General features: G+C 44.8%; 1 protein-coding gene across 1 annotated transcript in view; it reads right to left on the bottom strand.

The window, feature by feature from the left end:
• Window positions 1-19765, bottom strand: part of MIDEAS (mitotic deacetylase associated SANT domain protein) — a 146873-nt gene extending 127108 nt beyond the window's left edge. Inside the window, exon 1 of the mRNA XM_089686892.1 lies at window positions 19558-19765. The gene's annotated coding sequence lies outside the window, so the exon portion shown is untranslated. The remainder of the gene's footprint in view (window positions 1-19557) is intronic.
• Between the last annotated feature and the right edge of the window lie 5387 nt (window positions 19766-25152).

Genomic DNA, 25152 nt, shown 5'->3' with positions numbered 1-25152 from the left:
ATTATACTGGCCACCGACACCAATGCCGGGGGTTATTATACTGGCCACCGACACCAATGCTGGGGGTTATTATTTTGGCCACCGACACCAATGCTGGGGGTTATTATATTGGCCACCAATACCAATGCTGGGGGTTATTATTTTGGCCACCGACACCAATGCTGGGGGTTATTATATTGGCCACCAATACCAATGCGGGGGGTTATTATATTGGCCACTGATACCAATACTGGGGGTTACTATTGTGGCCACTGGAAAATATGGAGGGGATTATTATTGTGGCTATTGACTTATCTTTTACTTCTACTTTCTCTTCAGTGTTCGTTGCAGTACACAGCAAAAAATGCGGCAGGGCCACATTTTTTTTATTTGCAATACAGCCCTTTAATTTGATTGTGCTGCCTAACTCAAACACAAGAAAACCTGATGCTACTGTGTGGCTCTTTGAGTGCATTGGGACTAAACTCGAGGCCACCTATAGTCCCCCAAGTTGACTACCATTGCTTTAAAACCCCAGTCACACCAATTCTGACTTTGAAATCGTGCATCTTACAGTGAAGTCGCACGATTTCATAGTCCAAGGACATGCCAATTTGACACAGATGTCTATGCAAATCGCACCAAACGTAGTGCATGCACTCCTTTAGAAATCAGTGCGGCTCCGACCAAGTCGGAACCAAACCGATATGACCCCTGTAATTGCGGACAATAGGGTGCGACTTGCCATGCAAATTGCAAGTCGTATGCCAAGTTGTATGGCATGCAAATCGCACGTCAAGTCGCACCCAGTGTGACCGGGGGCTTAAATCATATCAAGCTAAAACCATGCTGCACAGAAAAATAGACTTTAAAGGTAGACAGAGGCAATACTCTGCAGAAGGCTTTTCCTTTTAACTAGAGTATCTCCTTTCAAGTGTAAGATTTTGTTCTCCTCTGACGACAGTCAATTGCCTACCGTTGTAAAATATTTAAACAATGTCTGTATTTAAATTTCTAACACGCTAGATTTTTTTTGTCAGCCTGAACAAAACAATTGCTCCATTCTTCACCGCGACACCCAAAGTCAGCGTTACACAAAGTGAACATGAGTAGAGACTTTGGGTCAAAGGACAGAGGAACTTGGCCACGTGCCCAAGGGCTGGGATCTGCTCCGTGCTATTTGCAATGCAAATCATCGGCACAGTTCTGCAAATGCAATCTTGCACAATAACGAACACAACACCCAGACTATTAATCCCATAGTATGCAGGGCAGCTGTAATGACATGCTTCCACAGGGCTGCACATCTGTCACATTTTATCACAGGGTGTCTCATGCGTTCTCCGTCTGAAGGTCAACCCATAACCCGGCATCAATAAAAACAATAATCATTCGGCTGGGAGCTTCCCCACCCCAGTGTAACGTGTTGGCAGTCAGTAGAACATACACAATGTGGGGAGGTCACCTGACTTATCGGCACTGCTGATGCAAGACCATGAAAGCGCTGTGCTGCGTGCTAGGACTCTCTGCGAGCGCAGCCTGCCAAGGCATTTCCTTCCATTGCTGATATTCGCCCTCCAGATTCCAGCAAAATTAATCTCATATTGCTTTACAGTGAAGTCATCGTGCCGACCTTTAGGACGCAGAATTACACAATCTTCTCACTCCTATCTAACATTCATTTGCTGCAAACCAATAAAGTAGACCTGTCACCTTTATACAACATCCTATGCAGATACATCAGGTTACTGTGCCATAGGTGCAATGATTGCACTTCAGCACGGCTGCATTCTTCAGAACATAAATACATGATAAACCACCAAGGTGAAGACCAGAGGAGGTGCGTAGACCTGGGAAGTCTCAGCAATAGATCCCCTGGGACAGATTAGAAACTGTCAGATGGTTCTAAGCTGAACTCAGGGCACAACTTTCATGGACTCTATGTTCACACCTAAGCGTTTTGCAGAGATGTCCATTTAACATGATTTCCTATGGGACATGTTCACACCTGTGCGTTTTTACCCGCTGCGTTTTTTGGAAAGGCTCAGGGACTTTTTGCATTCAAAAAGTAGCGCTTTTGGTTCTATAGACTTCAATAAAAACGCTGCAGAAAAGCATGTAGTGTGTTTTTGCCGTGTTTAAATCTCCCTAGCAAAAAGGAAAAAAAAAACCCGCAAAACGCATCAAAAAAACAGGTGCAAAAATGCAGCACAAAACACAATGCAGAAACGGGTCAGACGCAAACTGCATAGGTGTGAACCTAGACTTAGGCTCCGTTCACATCAACACGTTTTTTGCAGATACGCACTACAGTCCATTTAACAAAGAACAAAAATTGTGAACTACTGCCCCAGAACAGACAGACAACCAGTGCAATCAGAACTCCTCATGTGCAAACTTGTTCAGCATCACGGATTCAGTATTGAAACAAAAGGATCAGCATGACAGCCATGCAACTAGCATTTTCAAAAAGCCAGCTCAGCATGATTGCTTGCCCCTACGGACTGCTGGTAGAGAGGCGCTGCTGTTTTCTATCCTGCCTTAGCAAGCTGTCAGTCTTTGCACAACTCATCTCCTATTCTCACCCAGACTTCAAACAGCCCTCAGCTCTCTTATAAAAGTTAATGTGTGAAGGGCTAGTGAACTGCACTGTGATAAAAGCCAACCTTCACATGAAAGTAAAACCCGGCATTATTCTAATCCTCCCCCTCCCTGTTACACAATTGCATGTCATTTTTTCGGAAAGAAAGTACCTTTTCTTTTTTTTTTTTTTGCTGGTCCTCGCTCCGACTTCCTCACTGACGTGCGTTACGTAGCTCCTGGCCGCCCTCAGCCTTCTGGGATATCATCTGTCACATCCCTGGAGGCTTCAGGACAGTCCCCCACAGTCTGCCCATCTCGCACATGAGCAGTGGTACTTCAGCAGGGGGCCAGCTGTACTGATCAGGAGCTGTGAGATCGGCTCCTGATCATGTGACCGCCAACCACAGTGATCACGTGATCAGACGATCCTTCCCAACCCTGTTAAAGGGATGCCGGGGTTGAGCGGGAAGAGGTTAATCAAAATTGCGAATTCAAATGGATACTGCACTAGGTGCACCCTTAAAACTTTACGAACACTATGGAAACCTTCACACCTCTGAAAAATCATCAAAAATTTTAAATAAAAACACTGCAATAGTTAAACTAAATAAGTGGATACATATGCCCTATGAAGACCCTCACCCCTCTGAGGAGCGATCAAAAGTTGAAAAAAAATTGAATAAACGGAGTACAATAATCATAAATACATGTAAGAAACCGTGATGTGTGGTCAAATTAACCTAAATATCATACATTATCTATGAGCCCTATGAAGACCCTCACACCTCTGAAGAGTGATCAAGGCTGAAGATAGGTCAAATCTCAATGTGCAAAAAATTTGCCTCAAATATACATAAAGGTTAGTAGAAAACAAAACAAAAAGTCCATATAGACATAAAACCATAGTCCATAAGTATGAGAAGAAAATTTCACAATCGATGGTATTACAGTAGACAATGCTGTAAGTGCAAATGTTGATAAACTTGCTTCAATTGGTCACCAGTGTGCACACCACCACCAAAGTAACGAATGGAGGCTTACCAGAAATGGAGACCCCTTAATTACAGGGGTCCCAACCAGCTTTATAATGTAGAGCACTGGCAGACTTCCCGTATCACACCCCAAAACATGAAACTTCCCAGACTCCAACTCAAACTTTAGTGCCAGACAAGGTCATGAAAAAAAAAAAAAAACCCATGCCTCTCAGAGTGCAATACGTATCAAAAAACATCTTTATTTGCGCAAAAAGGACCCTACTTACAAGCTGTAGAACAATTAAAAGCATTCACAAGAATATCCAAGATGGCCGACGTCAGAGGGAGGCTCTTCCCCACATGTTTCGTCATCAAAAGACGTCCTCTAGGGGCTACTACTTTTTTTTTTTGCTGGTCCTCAGTCCCACTTCCTCACTGGCGTGCGTTACGTAGCTCCTGGCTGCCCTAAGCCTTCTGTGATATCATATCTCACATCTCTGGAGGCTTCGGGACAGTCCCCCACAGTTTGCCCATCTCACACATGAGCAGCGATACTTCAGTAGGGGGCCAGCTGTACTGATCAGGAGCTGGCGGGACCGACTTCAGATCATGTGACTGCCAACCACAGTGGTCACATGATCAGACAACCCTTCCCAACCCTGTTAAAGGGATGCCGGGGCTGAGTGGGAAGGGGTTGATCATGATTCCTGACAACATGCCAATTGATTTCCCCTGAACTATACGTACATTTCAGCAGTGCAAACATTTCTTGGGGCAACCTGGGGAGAGGTATAGGTAAAGTTGAACCAGGGAATAGCCAATCGCCTCTCAGGGGATCAGGAAGTTATTTTTTCCCAGCAGGAGCATTGGATCATACTTTGCTGGGTTTTTTGCCTTCCTCTGGATCAACTGTGGGTGTAGGGTTAGAATTTTTTTTCTTATGGTTGAACTGGATGGACTTTTGTTTTTTTTTTTCAGCCAGACTTACTAAGAAAGATCGCTTCCCATGCAGCGAAGGGGGGGTTCTGTCAATTTCCCATGATGCATCTGGAAGACAGTGAGCTGCCTAGACTGCTTGTGGCCAGAAAGTGCTTGGATACATATTTTGTTTACAATGTAATACAGTACACACAGAATCCTATCACAGAGGCTAAGCCTTTTCCAACATTACATGATCTACATGTGTGCGATGACATGTTTCATGTCGAAAGCAAAAGTGATGTAACATTCTTTTGCTTCCGCTGTGTGATGAGACACCTAGCTGAGAAGTGGGAAGCCTCACTTTCACCATTCACTGCGTGCTTTCCTAGTAGTACGGAGCAGAGGTGGACTGACAACCCATGGGGCCCCCGGGCAATAGGGGATCAGGGGGCCCGTGTCCTAGCCCACACTCAAACCACACCCAAAAAGTCTATGAAAGGTACCAAGGGCATCCCATGGGGCCCCCTACAGACCCAGTGCCCGAGTGCCCAGTCCGCCCCTGATACAGAGTCAATGTCAGAGCTTACTGAGTTTCAAAGAGGGCAAATTAATGGTGTGTGCTTTGCTGGTGCCTCTGTGACTGAAGCTGCCAATTTATTTGCTGCATAGCAGGGTACACTATCAAAGGTTTTTCCAGGAAAACTTGTCTGATACATATAAGTACGGTTGACATGGTCAGCTGACCAAAAAAAAAAAAAAAAGACACTGCGCAGGATTGTGACTCGGAATAAGAAAACAACTACTGAAAAGGTGACTGTAGAGCTCAATCTCAGTCCTGTGCAGTCTGAGATTGAGCTCTGCAGTTTGCAGGTTACTGCTCATCCCAACAGTTACATGCAATTAGGGACTCGGACAGGTGGTTCTGGACACACAAATTGGACGCAGATAATTGTCCAGTTGGTATGTGGCCATAGTTCAGAGTATTGCTGAGTACAAATGTAGCTGCTACTGAACGCTGCAGTCTAGCCGTCCTCATTTACTCAACTGAATGAGATTTCAAGGGAACAGTACAATCAGGGTGTAACATGTAAGATCAGTCTGATGATCTGATCTGAAAAAAAAAAAAAAATCAACAAGCTAACAAGTAAATGTATGCTGCCTGATGATAAGTGCACATGTGGAGTGTACAGACCAGAGAACGGGATATTCTGTCTGTCTACTGTGGACTGTCACAGCTACAAGACCTCCTACTGAGCCATGTTCTGAGATGAACTAGAGCCTGTTTCCTCTACCCTAGGTTCACACCTAAGCGTTTTCCAGAAACGCACTACAGTCCATTTAACATGATTTCCTATGGGACACGTTCACATCTCCGAGTTTTCACTCAGTGTGTTTTTTGGAAAGGGTCAGGGCCTCTCTTTTAAACACAAAAAGCTGCAGTTTTGGTTCTATAGACCTCAATGGAAACGCTGCAAAAAAGAATATAGTGCGTTTTTTCTGTGTTTTTGATGCGTTTTAATCTGCCTAGCAACAAGGAAAAATAAATCAATTTTAAAATCCTGCAAAACGTGGCAAAAATGCACCACAAAACGCACTGCAGAAACGGCTCAAACACAAACTGCGTAGGTGTGAACCTAGCCTTAGTCCTCATGCACAAGGGACGTTTTGATAACGCTGGGAACGTTAGCTGTGTAAAGTTGCATTAAAAACATGAGTTTTTCAGCTTTCTCTAGTCTTTTTGCATTGGCATTTAGCAGCGGTTTTCCGAATTTGCGTTTCGTTTTCTGTTTTTTTAACAAAAAAATTTTTTTTTGGTAAAAAAAAGTCCAAAAAAATGCAGGTTTGCAGCATTTTACAGCATTTTTCAGCATTAGAGCGTTTTTACAGCTAAAAACTCTTCTAGAGATCCACTAATCCTGAGTTTTTTTTCCAGCCAAAAAATGTTGATTACAGTCTATCTGTGCATGGATACATAGGATAACATGCTGGGGGGGTTACTGGCTGTAGAACAAAAAAAACGTCAAAAGCCAAAACCAGCCGCTGTAAAAACGTCCCGTGTGCATGAGGACTAACCTTGGGGAAATGTCATCAACACAAAAGGAGACAATTTATCAATCACATTACCAAGGTAAATATAAACATGCCTCTCGTTAAGTCAAAGATTTGTGACATGCTGGCCTTACACCAGAAGGTTTTCAAGGGAACGTTCACTCCAATATCCACACGAAAACTCTCAGTACAATCGAAGGCTGGGTGAATGTCATTCTGAAAGTACAGTTTTATTTGCCTTTAACATTCGAATATGAAATGATTGTAATTTCCCGAATGAAAATCACACACACTGTTAGAAATGTGTTCATTGGAGAACAATTGTCCCTCCTGCTCCTTCCAATTTTCTCATTGCTACACTCAAATATGTATTTTGATTTGACCCCCACTAGCAATCAGAACATCAATCAAATGTTCTTAAAACAAAGAACATTTTTGAATGAAATTCAACTAATGTATGGTAGGGGCAGCATTACAGAGGAAATCACATGATAAAAAGAAAGAAATCAATAAGAAACCGGCAGCATCCTCAGATCTCTCGTCACCCATCGTGTGATCATGTCATCTCCATGCGTCTCCATGCACACGGGGTGTGTTGATAATGCTGGTGATGTTAGCTGTGTAAAGTCATGTTAAAAACTTGAGTTTTTCAGGTTGAACGTTTTTTGCATTAGCGTTTAGAGGCTTTTTCTTGAGTTTTTCCACGTTTGCGTTTTTTTTTCAACCAAAAAAAAAAAAAAATACTTTTTTTGGTAAAAAAAAAAAAAACATTCAAAAATGCCGGTTTGCAGCATTTTTACAGCTAAAAAACTCCTCTAGAAACCCACTAGTCCTGTTGTTTTTCCAGCCAGAAAACGCCTCTGCCAAAAAACATTGATTACAGTCTATGTGTGCATGGACACATAGGATAACATGCTGGGGGGTTTACTGGCTGTAGAAAAAAAGGTCAAAAGCCCAAATCAGCCGCTGTAAAAACGTCCCGTGTGCATGACAACTAAAAGTTCTTTTAAATTTTCCAAAACAATGTAAAATGATGGCCTATCTATGGAATCTGCTAGGTTTGGACCCCAGCAGGCAGGCCACTTGGCAGATCTAAATGAGACTATATTAGATTTGAACACAAATGATCATCTGAAGCCTGTGTAACGTAAACAGATCTCCAGGCTCCTTTCACATGGGCTGCCAGAATAAAGTAAAAAACAGGCAGTTAAGCCAATGTTTTATCGGTCCCCGACAGCTCAGGTAAATTTTTACCATTCCACTCTTGTAGCCGGACAGGGCTGTACACATGCAATTTGATCTCAGCTTGCAGAGTTCTAAAGGTGCCAGTGAAATGTGCCGATTAAGGTCAATTGGAAGCAAAATGGTCAGCACACAGTTGCAGCGCAGTACTTTGTACAAAATCTCTTACGACTTAAAAAAAAACAACAGTAAACATTCAGGAGTTGGCAAGATTGCTTCCTGAACAGCTTGCAGCCACTACTTCACTGCCCTCCAAAAAGCAATCACTGCATATCTCTTTTCAGAGGATGGTAGAAATTGCCACTCAAGTGAAAGCACCCTCTGGTCCCCCTCACATGGATATAGCTGCTGACTCGCAATTCATGGTGGATCGTTTTGTTGGCTGGAGATCAGAAAATGACCACTTCACCATGACACGTTGTGGTTGCGGCGTGGCCCCTTTCACTTTTATGGGGCGTGCTGAGGGGTCATATTATTATTATACAGGATTTATATAGTGCCAACAGTTTGCTCAGCGCTTTACAATATAAAGGGAGACAATACAGCAACAATACAGTTCAATACAAGGAGGGTTAGGAGGGCCCTGCTCCTTGGAGCTTACAATCTAGGAGGGAGGGGCTAGTGGTACAAAAGGTAGTAACTGTGGGGGATGGACTGGTAGGAAGAGTAGAAGATTCCATTATTAGCTGAGGGCAGGATAGACTTCCCTGAAGAGATAGGTTTTCAGAGATCGCCTAAAGTGAGCAGAGTAGGCGATAGTCTGATAAATTGGGGTAGAGATTTCCAGAGGATGGGGGAAGCTCTGGAGAAGTCCTGGAGATGAGCATGGGAGGAGGAGACAAGGTAGCTAGAGAGCAGGAGGTCTTGCGAGGAGCGGAGAGTACGGTTTGGGTGATATTTAGAGACAAGATTGGTGATGTAATTTGGGGCAGAGTTATAAATGGCTTTATATGTTATTGTTAATGTTTTGAATTATATCCATTGGGCAATGGGAAGCCAGTGGAGGGATTGGCAGAGAGGGGTGGCAGATACAGAACGGTTAGTAAGGTGGATGAGTCTGGCAGCAGCATTCATGATAGACTGGAGTGGGGATAGCCTGCGATGAGGTAGGCCAATGAGGAGGGAGTTACAATAGTCAAGGTGAGATATAACAAGGGAGTGAATAAGTTGCTTAGTGGTTTCCGTGGTTAGGAACGGTCGTATCTTGGAGATGTTGTGGAGGTAAAGTCTACAAGATTTGGACAGTGATTGGATTTGGGGGTGAAAGGACAGATGGGAGTCTAGGATTACACCTAGTACCCTGGCATGAGGGGGGAGTTGATGGTTGTGTTATTGATCTTGATGGAGAAGTCGGGGGAGGGAGCCATTAACGTTTTTTGACAGGTGGTTGAGGTGCAATAAAAAGGAGCCTCAATCACCTGGATTTAATGCGCCGAGACAACCAACCATGAGATCTGCCTGTCAAGTAGTTCTGCTACTCACTGCAATGCTTCACCTAAACAGCTGCAACCACGTATAGGATGTTCTGGAACACTAATGCAGGCCATACACGGTTCGAATTCTGAACGATTTTTTGTCCGAAAATCTAAACCGTTGTTCGCTCTGATGGTGCCATCAATGATTTCGAAAATCGGCCAACCAAGTCATATAGTTCACCCCCATATAACAGGTGAAACTTCTGTTCCTTCCAGGTCACAGCTCATGCGCAAATTCATTTCAGAAAAATTATCGTACGATTTGACCATTGAGTCGAAAATCAGTAGTTTTTCATGAATTTTCCAACATGCCCAATCACCGAAAAAGGGAGGAACCACAAAAATCGGCCGGTGCCATTGACCCACTAACAGAGCTAAAATCGGCCGATTATTCTTAGGTCCAATTTTCGGACGAAAAGTCGGTCGAACTTTAACCCATGTATGGCTGGCCTAAGCCTTCATTTGGGTTCAGTCATACAATATGGCACTTAGCAGACAACACCCTGTGTGTACATATTGTTCAACAGACAGCCAATGTCAGCCAAATGTGAGCAGGAGAGACCACCGACAAAGCTGCTTCATATCTCCAAAAGATTCCTCTACTAGTTCTCCAAGTCCAAAAGACAAAAAGTGAAATATTCCAATTTACAAACCAATTATTTCCACCTGGTGATCCAGCACAGAACACATTCCCCATCTCTTTGTGGCTATCCACTGGCCTCCCCTGTATCTATGGAGGACGTCACCCTACTGGACTACAGATATCTGCCTTTGTTCATCTCCACTGCATGGGGGATAAAGAGATTAGTAGTTTACAGAAACATGATGACTTTTTGTTTTTTCTGTAACTTCAGCTGACAGTAAAAGCTCATTCACACCACGTCTCTCATTCACACCACGTCTCTCATTCACACCACATCTCTCATTCACACCACATCTCTCATTCACACCACATCTCTCATTCACACCACATCTCTCATTCACACCACATCTCTCATTCACACCACATCTCTCATTCACACCACGTCTCTCATTCACACCACGTCTCTCATTCACACCACATCTCTCATTCACACCACGTCTCTCATTCACACCACGTCTCTCATTCACACCAGGTCTCTCATTCACACCACATCTCTCATTCACACCACATCTCTCATTCACACCACATCTCTCATTCACACCACGTCTTCTTGGCTGCATTGTTCAATACAGGCCTAATGCCACAACATGAAATCCATGGTTTCCAATAGGTCGAGTTCACACCAATGCGCTGCGATAATAAACGCTTAGCGAAAAATGGAACATGCTGCATTTATAGCAGTGCAATGCTTCACAACACAACTGTGAGCTGTAATGCATGTTAACCCCTTTGAAGTGAAAGTGCGCAAATATGCAGCCTCTGGGTGGGTGGGCCTAGATGCCGAGAGGTCGCACATTTGTGTACCCAAATATAAATAAACCCGTGCCGAGAGCACATGCGTCCTGATCGCTCCCATCACAGTTACCGGCGACAAAAAAAAAAAAAAAAAACGCTCCCGATCCCCACCGATCATGTCATCAGCCAATCACGGCAGTCACATGATCATATACCCCCCTCACCCCTCCCAGCCTCAGTAACATGGAATCAGGAAGGGCCGGGAAGCGATGCGTTAAATGGTTAAGGAAAGGAAAGAATATATTTCAGCTCCCGCTGTGATCAAAAAAAACCCTTTACATAATGTAATGTGCTAAGACATACATGTCCACATGTCAACTAATGTGCATTAGATGTAACATACATGGTGTCAAGATCAACAGATATTTTCTGTACTTGCTGAAAATGTCCTTAGCCTGAAAAAAAAACTAAAACTAATGGAGCCTCCACATACAAGGCCTGTAAGCTTAATATATGACATATTTGTTTTAGGGTTAATTACCCAATTAGTCAGGAAACGAGAAGCATGATGCACCAACATTATTTATGGACTTTTACGTTGGGGGCCACACTTAAAACCCACAACAGTAAAATCAGTCTGTATATGCAGTAAAGCATGCTTGTTATACTCACTGTGGAACCTAAGGGGTTAATCCTCCACATTGTGTAAAAAGGCTGTTTGATCCAGACTTCTCTGATCCTCCTCTTCTTCTACTAGCCCCAATCCATTTGCTGACAGAACAGAGCCTTGGGGGCAAGTTGCACATGCTCAGTTTGGTGTGTTTTGCTAAACAGTTTGTTTTTTCTTGTTCGGAGGGTGCATGTGATCAGCACAGGGCCAAATCAGCGCTGTTCAGACAGAGGGTTAGAGATCCTGCAGGCTCATAGGACAGTCAGAAGCAGGGGCGGACTGACAACTCATGGGGCCCCCGGGCAATAGGGGATCATGGGGCCCCTGTGTCCTTGCCCAAACTCAAAAAAGCCTATGAAAAAGGTACCAGGGGCATCTCATGGGGCCCCCTACTGACCCCGGGCCCTTGGGCAGTGCCCGAGTTTCCAAATGGTCAGTCCGACCCTGGTCAGAGGAGAATGACAACTCTTTCTACAAGCTTTAACCAGTGCTCGGCCGGACACTGATAGAAGTCACAAGATTGCTATATACTACTGATAAGAAACGGTATTTAGCAGTTTATATGTATTAAATTAATTGCATTTCCATGTTTTGTGTACTGTGGGAGACCAGATATAGTGAATGCAGGGTCCGGGGAGAGCGCATATAGTGAATGCAGGGTCCGGGGAGAGCGCATACAGTGAATGCAGGGTCCGGGGAGAGCGGATACAGTGAATGCAGGGTCCGGGGAGAGCGGATACAGTGAATGCAGGGTCCGGGGAGAGCGGATACAGTGAATGCAGGGTCCGGGGAGAGCGGATACAGTGAATGCAGGGTCCGGGGAGAGCGGATACAGTGAATGCAGGGTCCGGGGAGAGCGGATACAGTGAATGCAGGGTCCGGGGAGAGCGGATATAGTGAATGCAGGGTCCGGGGAGAGCGGATATAGTGAATGCAGGGTCCGGGGAGAGCGGATATAGTGAATGCAGGGTCCGGGGAGAGCGGATATAGTGGATGCAGGGTCCGGGGAGAGCGGATATAGTGAATGCAGGGTCCGGGGAGAGCGGATATAGTGAATGCAGGGTCCGGGGAGAGCGGATATAGTGAATGCAGGGTCCGGGGAGAGCGGATATAGTGAATGCAGGGTCCGGGGAGAGCGGATATAGTGAATGCAGGGTCCGGGGAGAGCGGATATAGTGAATGCAGGGTCCGGGGAGAGCGGATATAGTGAATGCAGGGTCCGGGGAGAGCGGATATAGTGAATGCAGGGTCCGGGGAGAGCGGATATAGTGAATGCAGGGTCCGGGGAGAGCGGATATAGTGAATGCAGGGTCCGGGGAGACCGGATATAGTGAATGCAGAGTCCTGGGTTTAGTAACACTAAGCACTAAATTCTTGGTTTTGAAGCTTTTTTTTTTTGGCATGTTTTCAGGTATAGGGCTTGGTTCAAATCTATGCAGTTTGCTTTTGATCCATTTCTGCAGTGTTTTTTGTGGTATGTTTTACGGGTTTTCTAGTTCTGTGATACAAGAAGAGTGTAGCTGATGAGAGCATTGCAGGGTATTATCTGCTCACTTGCAGGATCAATAGGATGTTTTTTTTTTTTTAATCGAACGGATATACCAAAATGCTTTCAGCTGTATGTTTTACATCATATGTAATCAAATGGGGTTCAAATGCAGTAGAAACGCATATACAAGAAAAATGAATGTATTTCAAGGAGCCTAGTTTACACCTTTGCGGTGCTTTCACCTGTTACAGCATGCTGCATTTTTTTGCATGGAAATGTACTGGAACACATGCGAATGCACATGAACGCACATACATGCAACTCAGTAAAAAAAAAATGATAAATGATCACTTCTTTTAAATGCAGAAGTGATCCAGGAAGTGGAAACGACTTGCTCTCAAATGACTCGCAGGTCACTTTTTCCTGCATTTAGATGGTCCTGCTTTATCTGCACCATGCGTTTAGAGTTTCTATTTGGACCCTTAGCCCACAGAATGCTATTTCCTCTAAACAGGCTAAGGGCCTATTCACACCAGATGGGATGCATTCTTTAATGCACTCCACCTGCACAGACAGTCCAAAATCCAGGTTATGCTATGGGCATAGTTCACACTAGGGCAGTGCAGTGGAAAAAAAAAAAAAAGAACAGCAAGCTGCATTTTTTAGCACTGCATATGTATAGATATGTAAATGCTAAAAAGTTCACCACAACACAGTGCAAGGCACATAAAAGCCCAAAGAAGAAAGAATACAGAAGCGACCTCATAGAAGATATAAGCTTGGGAAAAATGCATCACGAAGGAAAGCAAAGGCACATAAAAATGCGCATCAAAGGCATGTTATTGCATATGCAAGAATGCAAAGTAAATGTGCCGATTCTGGTGTTAATGGGCCCTCAGTGTGAACGGCGCCACTGAAAAGTCCTCACATGCATTTATCAGTCCTCTAAGGCTCAGTTCACATATGTGCGGGTGGTGCTGCTGCGGATCCGAACAAAAATCTCTGCAACCGCGCCACCCACACAGAAGAATGCAGACCCGTGGGCGGGTGCCATTAGTTGTAATGGCACGCCACCCGCACTGGAAATCGCAACCATACTGGGAACCGAGGTACCCGTGCGGGCTGCGGTTTCAGAAAAAGTGCAGGGACATCTTCCCAGCGTGTCCCAGGGCACGGGAGTCCATTCAAATGAATGGGCTCTCATGCCAGCGCAAAACGCAGCCCGCAGGACCACGGAAATGTGATCCGGGGGTAAATGCATAGACATGCAGGTCTGACAGTGTCGGTGTGAATGAGGCCTTGGCCTGGGTTCACATATTTGTGTCTCTGGGCAGATGTGTTTATGTAGACAGCATTCCATTACTTTCCATGGGCCGCTGTACCTGTGGGAAACGTGGAGAAAAGTCTCCAACCCTTTTTCTTAAACGCACCTGCACAGGACTGCATGCGATTTCCACGTTCCCATACCTGCATGGGTGTAAACCTTTTCACCTGGGTTTAATAATAAAAAAAAAAAAAAAAAGGGGGAACATGCTGCATTTTTGCACCTAAAGGCAGTGTAAAGCATGTAGATACATCTCACACAAAAACAACAAATCATGGCAAAAAATGCTCTGCAAACGTTCCACATATAAAAGCGTACACTGAACGCAGGGATTGTGATGTGAAGCCCTTAGGGCTCCATTACTTTGTAATCCCCAAATTCAGGGTGCAGTTCATACACATTTACATGGTGCGTTTGCAGTGCATTTTTTTGGCATTATTTATTTTTCACCAAGTTGCATTTTTAATGTGTTTGCGATGTTATCCAAAGCAAAAAAATGCAGCATGCTGTAATTTTTAACCATTATTATACAATATTTATATAGCACCAACAGTTTGCTCAGCGATGTACATTATAATATGAGACAGTACAGTAATAAAATACACGAGGGGTTCGAGGGCCCTGCTCCTTGGAGCTTACAATCTTCTGCCGAGCAGCGATGTACCCATACGTCACTGGACTTCAAGTGGTTATCCTGGGATGGCGCTCGCAGCTGCAGACATCATCCTGGGGCCGTTTGTTAAAGCCGACGGCTGGCTCTCTTGTAAAAGAAATCGGAGCGGGTAACTGGATTGCCATTACAAGCAGCAGGAGGAGATGTCTCCCCCCCTCCCACGGCATTAACAGGCTATCCCGTCCCACCGGATCGACCAGCCAGCTGAGCATAGAGCCAAACAAAGGGCCGAACCGCTCCATTCACCTCTATGATATAGGGAACCGAAAGCGATGACCTTCCATCACTTCTAGTTTGCACAGATGTATATGGCGCCATTTTTAAAAATGAAAAGGATTTGATCCCTCTGATCTTGGTGTGATCTGATCTTGGTGTGATCTGATCTTGGTGTGATCAAATGTGTTTAAGGGCAGAGGAGGGATAGGGGTCTTATTGACCCCCAGATCTCACCATAAAGAGTACCTGTCACTGGCTATTGCGGTCACCCAGGATGTTAACATTCCTTGTGACATCAATATAAGTGATCAAAAAAAGAAAAATTAAAGTGCCCCCATGTTCGCACGCAAAGGCGAACACATGCGCCAGTCTCGCATGTATGCAAGCAGTGATCATCCCACACAAGTTAGGTATCACCGCGAATGTCAGGTCATGGGCAGTGATTCTAACACCAGACCTCCTGTGCAAATCTAAAGTGGTGACCTGCGAAAGCTGTAAGGCGAGGTTCACATATGTGCGGGTGGTGCTGCTGCGGATCCGCACAAAAATCCGTGCAGCTGCACCACCCGCACAGCGGAATGCGGACCCGCAGGAGGGTGACAGTTATAATTGTATGCCGCCCGCACAGGAAATCGCAACTGAGGTTCCCGTGCGGGCTGCGTTTTCAGAAGTGCAGGGACTTCTTCCCTGAGTGTCCCGGGGCACGGGGGTCCATTCAAATGAATGAGCTCTCATGTCCATGCAAGACACGGATATGTGAACCAGGTTTAAAAAAGGTTGCTTACGGATGGTAACATTTTTGCTGTTGGTTGCCATTGCAAGGGCGTTTGCAAATTTAAAGCTTGACATGTTTGGTATCAATTTACTCAGTGTAACATCTTTTATATTTTTTTTTTTAAAAATGGGATATGTATTGTGCTGTTTTTTTTGCATTAAAATTTTAAAAAATTGAATTTTTTCCAAAAAAATGCACTACCGGTTTTATTTTTTAAGCCCTTAGAAGCTGTGATTTCTTTTACTCCTAGAAGCTAAATCGTGTAATTCTATGTGTCCATGCACACTTAGGCTAATAACGTTTAGGAAGCGGTTTTCTGACATGGGAAGAAAAGAAAAAAAAAGCTCCTAACAGCTTTTTTTTTAGTTTTTCCTTTTTCTACATGTAGTGTAAAAATGCTAATAAAACGCTACTACAAGCCGGCACAAACACGTTATGATCAGCGGTTTTCAGACAGACATTTTTTCTAGTTTTTTTTGAGCTTATAAAAATCTCAGGTGTGCATGGAGGATAAAAGTGAAAGCAGCACAATGGTGTAAATGACACTCACTGGACGTACTTTCATTTTCCTAGCATGTGCATTTGTACGGAGTTTTAAACACATCTGACTGCATCTGGTGTTAGGCCTGGTTCACTCGTGTGTCTTGTATGATTAGTTCACATTAGATGCAGTCCAGTGTGGGTTTTTTTCTGCATCAAAAATGCATGCACAGTGTTCTCCATGTATTCCAATGGCCCTAGTTCACACCAGTGCAGTCAGTTCCAGTTTCTGGCGCAGGAAAACAAGTAGCATATGCTGCATTTTGTCTGCACTGGAACATGGCAAACTGCATCAGAGCTGCGTGTGGTGTGAACTGTAAGCAAAAACGTATTCGGAATGCATCCAGAGTGCGTTTTTGTAGTGTGAACTGGCCCTTAGGACTAGTTCATATTAGATGCAGTCCAGTGTGTATTTTTTCTGCATCAAAAATGCATGCACAGTGTTTTCCATGCATTCCAATGGCCCTAGTTCACACCAGTGCAGTTTCCAGTGCTGTAAAAAAAATAGAACATAATGCATTTTTTTCTGCATAGAACCATAATGGAACATGGCAAACTGCATCAAAACTGCACTAAAACTGCGTGTGGTGTGAACTGTAAGCAAAAACGTTTCCGGAATGCATCCAGAGTGCGTTTTTGTAGTGTGAACTGACCCTTAGGGCTAGTTCACATTAGATGCCGTCCAGTGCGTTTTCTTTTTTTCATCAAAAATGCATGCACAGGGTTTTCCATGTATTCCAGTGGCCTTAGTTCACATCAGGGCAGTCAGTTCCAGTTGGCAGAACATGCTGCGTTTTTTCTGTTCTGGAATACAGCAAACGGCATCCAAACTGCTCCGGACCGGAGTGTGGTGTGAACTGTACGCAAACATGTATGTGGAATGCATCCGGAGTGCGTTTCTGTGGTGTGAACTGTACGCAAACATGTATGTGGAATGCATCTGGAGTGCGTTTCTGTGGTGTGAGCTGTACGCAAACATGTATGTGGAATGCATCCGGAGTGCGTTTCTGTGGTGTGAACTGTACGCAAACATGTATGTGGAATGCATCTGGAGTGCGTTTCTGTGGTGTGAACTGTACGCAAACATGTATGTGGAATGCATCCGGAGTGCGTTTCTGTGGTGTGAACTGTACGCAAACATGTATGTGGGATGCATCCGGAGTGCGTTTCTGTGGTGTGAGCTGTAAGCAAACACGTATGTGGAATGCATCCGGAGTGCGTTTCTGTGGTGTGAACCGTATGCAAACACGTATGTGGGAAGCATCCGGAGTGCGTTTCTGTGGTGTGAACCGTATGCAAACACGTATGTGGGATGCATCCGGAGTGCGTTTCTGTGGTGTGAACCGTAAGCAAACACGTATGTGGAATGCATTCGGAGTGCGTTTCTGTGGTGTGAGCCGTATGCAAACACGTATGTGGGATGCATCCGGAGTGCGTTTCTGTGGTGTGAGCCGTATGCAAACACGTATGTGGGATGCATCCGGAGTGCGTTTCTGTGGTGTGAGCCGTATGCAAACACGTATGTGGGATGCATCCGGAGTGCGTTTCTGTGGTGTGAGCCGTATGCAAACACGTATGTGGGATGCATCCGGAGTGCGTTTCTGTGGTGTGAACTGTACGCAAACATGTATGTGGGATGCATCCGGAGTGCGTTTCTGTGGTGTGAGCTGTAAGCAAACACGTATGTGGAATGCATCCGGAGTGCGTTTCTGTGGTGTGAACCGTATGCAAACACGTATGTGGGAAGCATCCGGAGTGCGTTTCTGTGGTGTGAACCGTATGCAAACACGTATGTGGGATGCATCCGGAGTGCGTTTCTGTGGTGTGAACCGTAAGCAAACACGTATGTGGAATGCATTCGGAGTGCGTTTCTGTGGTGTGAGCCGTATGCAAACACGTATGTGGGATGCATCCGGAGTGCGTTTCTGTGGTGTGAGCCGTATGCAAACACGTATGTGGGATGCATCCGGAGTGCGTTTCTGTGGTGTGAGCCGTATGCAAACACGTATGTGGGATGCATCCGGAGTGCGTTTCTGTGGTGTGAGCCGTATGCAAACACGTATGTGGGATGCATCCGGAGTGCGTTTCTGTGGTGTGAACCGTAAGCAAACACGTATGTGGAATGCATTCGGAGTGCGTTTCTGTGGTGTGAGCCGTATGCAAACACGTATGTGGGATGCATCCGGAGTGCGTTTCTGTGGTGTGAGCCGTATGCAAACACGTATGTGGGATGCATCCGGAGTGCGTTTCTGTGGTGTGAGCCGTATGCAAACACGTATGTGGGATGCATCCGGAGTGCGTTTCTGTGGTGTGAACCGTAAGCAAACACGTATGTGGGATGCAGCCGGAGTGCGTTTCTGTGGTGTGAGCCGTAAGCAAACACGTATGTGGGATGCATCCGGAGTGCGTTTCTGTGGTGTGAGCCGTAAGCAAACACGTATGTGGGATGCATCCGGAGTGCGTTTCTGTGGTGTGAACTGTAAGCAAACACGTATGTGTGATGCATCCGGAGTGCGTTTCTGTGGTGTGAGCTGTACGCAAACACGTATGTGGGATGCAGCCGGAGTTCATTTCTGTGGTGTGAGCTGTAAGCAAACACGTATGTGGGATGCATCCGCAATGCGTTTCTGTGGTGTGAGCTGTACGCAAACACGTATGTGGGATGCATCCGCAGTGCGTTTTTCTGGTGTGAACTGTAAGCAAACACGTATGTGGAATGCAGCCGGAGTGCGTTTCTGTGGTGTGAACTGTAAGCAAACACGTATGTGGGATGCATCCAGAGTGCGTTTCTGTGGTGTGAACTGGCCCTTACAGATACACAGACGCAGCATAGTCTATGTAACCTGATCTCCAATGGGTTCCACTCACAATTTCCTGCAATGCGTCTTTTGGAAAGGTGCAAGGAGTTTTTCACATGCAGAATAGTGTATCGTCGGCTCCATAGACTTTAACAAATCCGCATAAAAACCGCATGTACATGCGTTTTGGTGCATTTTCCTGCATGGCAACAGACACCTCCTCCTAGCAACATTTACACTTCCCAAAAATGCAAAACACATTAAAAACAGATGAAAAGATGCAAAATGCTTCAGAAAATGCACCCCAATAAATGCATCCACCGCACAGGGACCTAAATAAGTCCTTACAGATCACATGGGAGCAGCCAGCAGTTCACATAGAAGGAGGAAAGAAGATGTGCCCCCCCCCCTCCATGCCATGTGACAGGTTGTGAATGAGCCCCACCCCCGCACATGCTCAGTCCTACAGACCTGGGCTCAGGCGTCCTCCATGCACAGTCCTCAGTGCTGATCTCTCCTCCAGCTGTCAGTGGGTGTGGATGGGGCAACTTGCAGAGCCGCACAGAGAACGTCCCAAACTCCAACCACTGGTGAGCACAGCGTCCGCCCGGAGCCCGCACCCCACAGTCCGCACCCAGCACCCCACAGTCCGCACCCAGCACCGCTTCCCCAACAAGTCAACAACTCCCACTCCAAACAAACTTGTTTTCTCGGCTGCCCTCACTCCATGCAGTCGTCACTTCCTCGTCTCCTGTACTCCTCCTTCTGGTGGAAGAGGGAAGTGCAGGAATGTGATCTGCAGCCAGGGACAGGGCTGGGTGACCGCAGCCATGGGGGACCTCAGCTGCAGGGACAGTATCTGACAGCCTGGACAGATCAGGAGTGCAGAGCCTGGGGAGGGATGTGTGCTGGGGGCACCTGGACTGTCCTCAGGACTGTCAGCAGGCAGGTAAAGCTTTCATTTTGGACAAAGTAATGGCTTGTTTACACAGGACTGCCGTGCCTGTAAAAAGCGATCTGTGGTGGATCACTTTTCAGAGGCATTAGGCAGTATGTGGCTCTCCCCACCCGGTCACAGCCCCATGCAGTGCACACAATTGTGGGGAGGTTGCCGTCTACCTCTATTTATTGCAGGCAGCAGGGCCCACCATGTTTTATCCATATATCTACACTTAGGTGGTGGCTCTCCTTGGGTTTATTTTTCTCTTGTTATACAGACCTTGAGTGATATCCAGCACTATATACAGAGTGATATTTGGCACTATATACAGAGCGATATCCGGCACTATATACAGGGTGATATTCGGCACTGTATACAGTGATATCCGGCACTATATACAGAGCGATATCCGGCACTATATACAGGGCGATATCCGGCACTATATACAGAGCGATATTCGGCACTATATACAGAGCGATATCCGGCACTATATACAGAGCGATATCCGGCACTATATACAGGGTGATATTTGGCACTATATACAGAGCGATATTCGGCACTATATACAGAGCGATATTCGGCACTATATACAGAGCGATATCCGGCACTATATACAGAGCGATATCCGGCACTATATACAGAGCGATATTCGGCACTATATACAGAGCGATATTTGGCACTATATACAGAGTGATATCCGGCACTATATACAGAGCGATATTCGGCACTATATACAGAGTGATATTCAATTCTATATACAGAGTGATATTCAATTCTATATACAGAGTGATATTCAATTCTATATACAGAGCGATATGCGGCACTATATACAGAGCGATATGCGGCACTATATACAGAGCGATATGCGGCACTATATACAGAGCGATATCCGGCACTATATACAGAGCGATATCCGGCACTATATACAGAGCGATATCCGGCACTATATACAGAGCGATATCCGGCACTATATACAGAGCGATATCCGGCACTATATACAGAGTGATATCCGGCACTATATACAGAGTGATATGCAGCACTCCATAGGGAAGCTGCAGCCACATTACAGAGACTTTTAGCCACTTTAGTACCGCATCACAGCCTTCAGTGCAGCTCTTTTGTTCTGGGAGGGTGTCCATGGACATTCTCCCAGAACGCACCTCCCGCACCCCCTGGGTCACAGTAAAGGACCAATCAGAGCAGCCATTTACCATGTGATCAGCTGTGTCCAATTTTTTCCCACACAGGTGCCTTTACTAAGTAAATATACCACAATTATGCAGGGGGAGGGGGCATGTTTACCCACTCGCTGACATCTGCTTGTCACCCAGTTCTGGGCATCCATGGATGATGCATATTGGGAGTGCTCTGTGACCACTGTGTCCTTTGGACACAGCTGATCACAGATCACCAAAAAGGGCCAACAACAGAGGCCCTTTACTATGTGATCAGCTGTGTCCAATCACAGCTGATCACATGTAAACAAACTTGTCACTGTGATTATCAGTGCAGCTCATCAGTGCTGCCTATCAGTGATCATCGGTGCCACCTCACTGCAGCCTCATCAGTGTTTACTCATCAGTGCAGCTTCACCAGCAGACCCTCATCAGTGCCCATCAGTGCAGCCTCATCAGCACACCCTCACCAGTGCCCATCAGTGCAGCCTCATCAGTACACCCTCACCAGTGCCCATCAGTGCAGCCTCATCAGTACACCCTCACCTGTGCCCATCAGTGCAGTCTCATCAGTACACCCTCACCAGTGCCCATCAGTGCAGCCTCATCAGTACACCCTCACCAGTGCCCATCAGTGCAGCCTCATCAGTACACCCTCACCAGTGCCCATCAGTGCAGTCTCATCAGTACACCCTCACCAGTGCCCATCAGTGCAGCCTCATCAGCACACCCTCACCAGTGCCCATCAGTGCAGCCTCATCAGTACACCCTCACCAGTGCCCATCAGTGCAGCCTCATCAGTACACCCTCACCAGTGCCCATCAGTGCAGCCTCATAAATGTCGATCAAAAACAAAGAAAAAAAACAAAGTTTTTTTTTTTCCAAAACTTTTGATGTTTTTTTTGCTTCTTTAGCAAACAATCAAAAACCCAGTGGTGAATAAATACCACAAAAGAAAGCTCTATCTGTCTCAAAAAATGATAGAAATGTCATACGGGTGCAGTTTATGTCTATGATCACCTTTCAGCAGTGCCCACCAAACACAAGAGGTTTCATTCCTGCTTGGACTGCAAAGCAAAGCATTCCAGCATCCCCATCCACTGCCTGTGCAGCTGGAAGAATATGTAAACCTACACCGTGTAAAACAAACCATTCAGTTTAAAATAGAAATGGAAGGCAAAAACATTTGTGTATAAATATAAAAACATTCTAAATACCCTTTCCCCCTTTTTTTTTTTATATGTGATCACATACCCTCTAATCTCAGCTGCATAAGGAGCTCAGAGAGGAAAAACAGCCATACACTGATCTTCCCAGTGAATGGCTGAGCAGGGGCGTATCAGCACAAGCCTGATCATTGGATTAGATCCCAGCACAGCTACAGAACTGACCACGCTGTGCTCGCATGCCTAGAGTAATCAGTTTTTATTAGGAAAGCAGAGGGACTGGCAGGAACACCAAGGATTTCACACAAAGAGAACCGGATAATTTTTCATACAAGTACATGGTACAGCAGGGACATATCAGGAATATGAAATATTGAGGTTACATATTCTTTAAAAGAGAAGTATGGACAAAACTTTGTGGTCATAGTTCTCTTGGGGGGTCACAGCAGTGCACTTATGCAGGCCATAGACGGTTCGTTTATCGGCCGATTTGTCACCCGAAAGAATAATCGGCCGATTTTCGCACTGTTAGTGGGGCAATGGCATCGGCCGATTTTCACGGTTCCTCCTCATTTCGTGTATCAGTCATGCTGGAAAATTCATGAAAAACAGCCGATTTTCGCAATCATTGGTGGCAACATCGGTATACAGAACGAACAATGTTTATTTTTTTGGACAAAAAATCGTCCGATAAACAAACCGTCTATGGCCTGCATTAGTTTGGCTCTCCTGTGACAAGGAATTAGCCGACAGTGAACTCTAGCTATTGATCAGCTGACATGGAAGAGCCACCCCAGCCTTTGCAGGGATCCTGACCATATTGCTAGGATCCACCCACCTGCCTGATTGACAGCTGGCCCCACCTCTTAGAGCACAGCTGAGAAAGCATACAGCCCACTATGATCAATGCAGTAGAGCCGCGACAGTAAAGCAGACCATAGATGATTCGAATCTCAGCAGGTTCAGCAGTAATCGGCTGAGATTTGAACCACCTATGGGCAGTAGCAATGTGCACAAAAGAAACATTTGTTTCTATTCGGATTAGTTCATTAAGTTAATCATTTTGTTTTGTCATAATCATTATGTGATTCGTTTTCAGAATTAGTTTCATGTATTTGGATTCATTTCATATATTTTATATTTTAGAATCTATTTGAAATTTCGAATTCCGGAAGACAACTATATTCTTTCTATTATATTGTTTTCTATTTGAAATTTGAATTTCAGAAGATGGCTATATTCTTTCTATTTTATTCTATTCAAAAATTGAGTTTTAACATTTATTGCATGATTGACAACATCCCCGGTAAAGATTGGCTGACATGTATGGTTGATAGACGTATCACTCAATTTATTTTATCATTTATGTATCTCATGCACTCATAACTTCCTTTTTTCCTCTATCTTCTTTTTTATGTTAATATACTTTTCTGTATTGTACATTTCAAATATGCCTTATTTTTGTTGACAATATCACTTTCATACTGTGCTGTTGTTTTACTGTCTACTCATGTACAATAAAATCGTTTGTAAACAAAAAAAAAAATTGAGTTTTAAAATTTGATGTTTGGAAGATGGCTGTATTCTATTCTATATTCTATTTTTTTCTTATCTATTCTTCTCTTTTCTATTTTATCCTATTCTGCTTTATTCTATTCTATGCCTTTATATTCTATTCTATTGCTTTTCTGTTCTTTTATTTTCCATTCTATATTATTCTATTCTGTTTTATTCTATTCCATTCCATTATTTTTCTATTCTATTCTGTTTCTATTCTATTCTACTAAGCAGCCTAAGTAGGAATCATCATCTTATTTCACTTTTACCTTACTGTATTTATTGCAATATGTTTCCAATTCAAATTCAATTCATTTTAGAATTTGGATAATTCTTTTCATTATAATTTATTTTGGATTTGTTGAAATTCGTTTCCATTGTGATTCAGAAATTTGGATACATCCGAATAAAGAAAGTTTTGTCTGAATTTTGATTCATGATAAAAGAATTTCATATTACCTTCAAGCATAGAATTCATGAAGGTGAAAAACCTTCAGCCTTTACAACCACTTTAAGACTCTGCCAGTTACAGTAGTGTCAATGTGAAAGCAGAGTGCTACTAAACACAGCAGCAGACAGTAATGGGTCATCCATCATTGCAGGCCAATTACTCTTACATGGCAGTTTTTTCCCAAAGTTCAGCTTCAAAGTGTTACTAAACCCGCAACAGTAAGGTCAGTCTGTATATGCAGCAAAGCATGCTTTCTATATTCACTGTGGAAGCTTGGGGGTTAATCCTCCACATTGTGTAAAAAGGATGTTTGATCCTGTCTTCTCTGATCCTCACCTTCTTCTACTGTCATCCCAATCTATCTGCTGATACTACAGAGCCCCAGGAGGCACCTTGGGGGTTAATCCTCCACATTGTTTAAAAAGGATATTTGATCCTGTCTTCTCCGATCCTCACCTTCTTCTACTGCCCCCCCAATCTATCTGTTGATACTACAGAGCCCCAGGAGGCACCTTGGGGGTTAATCCTCCACATTGTGTAAAAATGATGTTTGATCCTGTCTTCTCCAATCCTCCCCTTCTTCCATTTTCCCTCCAATCTATCTGCTGATACTACAGAGCCCTAGGAGGCACCTTGGGGGTTAATCCTCCACATTGTTTAACCATTTGCCACCCGCCCTATGGCCGAATGGCGGGCGGCAAATGTCATCAGCGTTCCGGGTGGACGCCATATGGCGTCCACCCGGAATTGCGCTCCTGCAGAGCGGCGCTGCGGTGC

Source organism: Staurois parvus, unplaced genomic scaffold (genome assembly GCF_062004578.1).
Source record: "Staurois parvus isolate SC_StPar_1 unplaced genomic scaffold, SC_StPar_1.0 ptg000414l, whole genome shotgun sequence".
Taxonomy (NCBI): domain Eukaryota; kingdom Metazoa; phylum Chordata; class Amphibia; order Anura; family Ranidae; genus Staurois; species Staurois parvus.
This window is presented reverse-complemented; position numbering and strand designations above follow the sequence as displayed.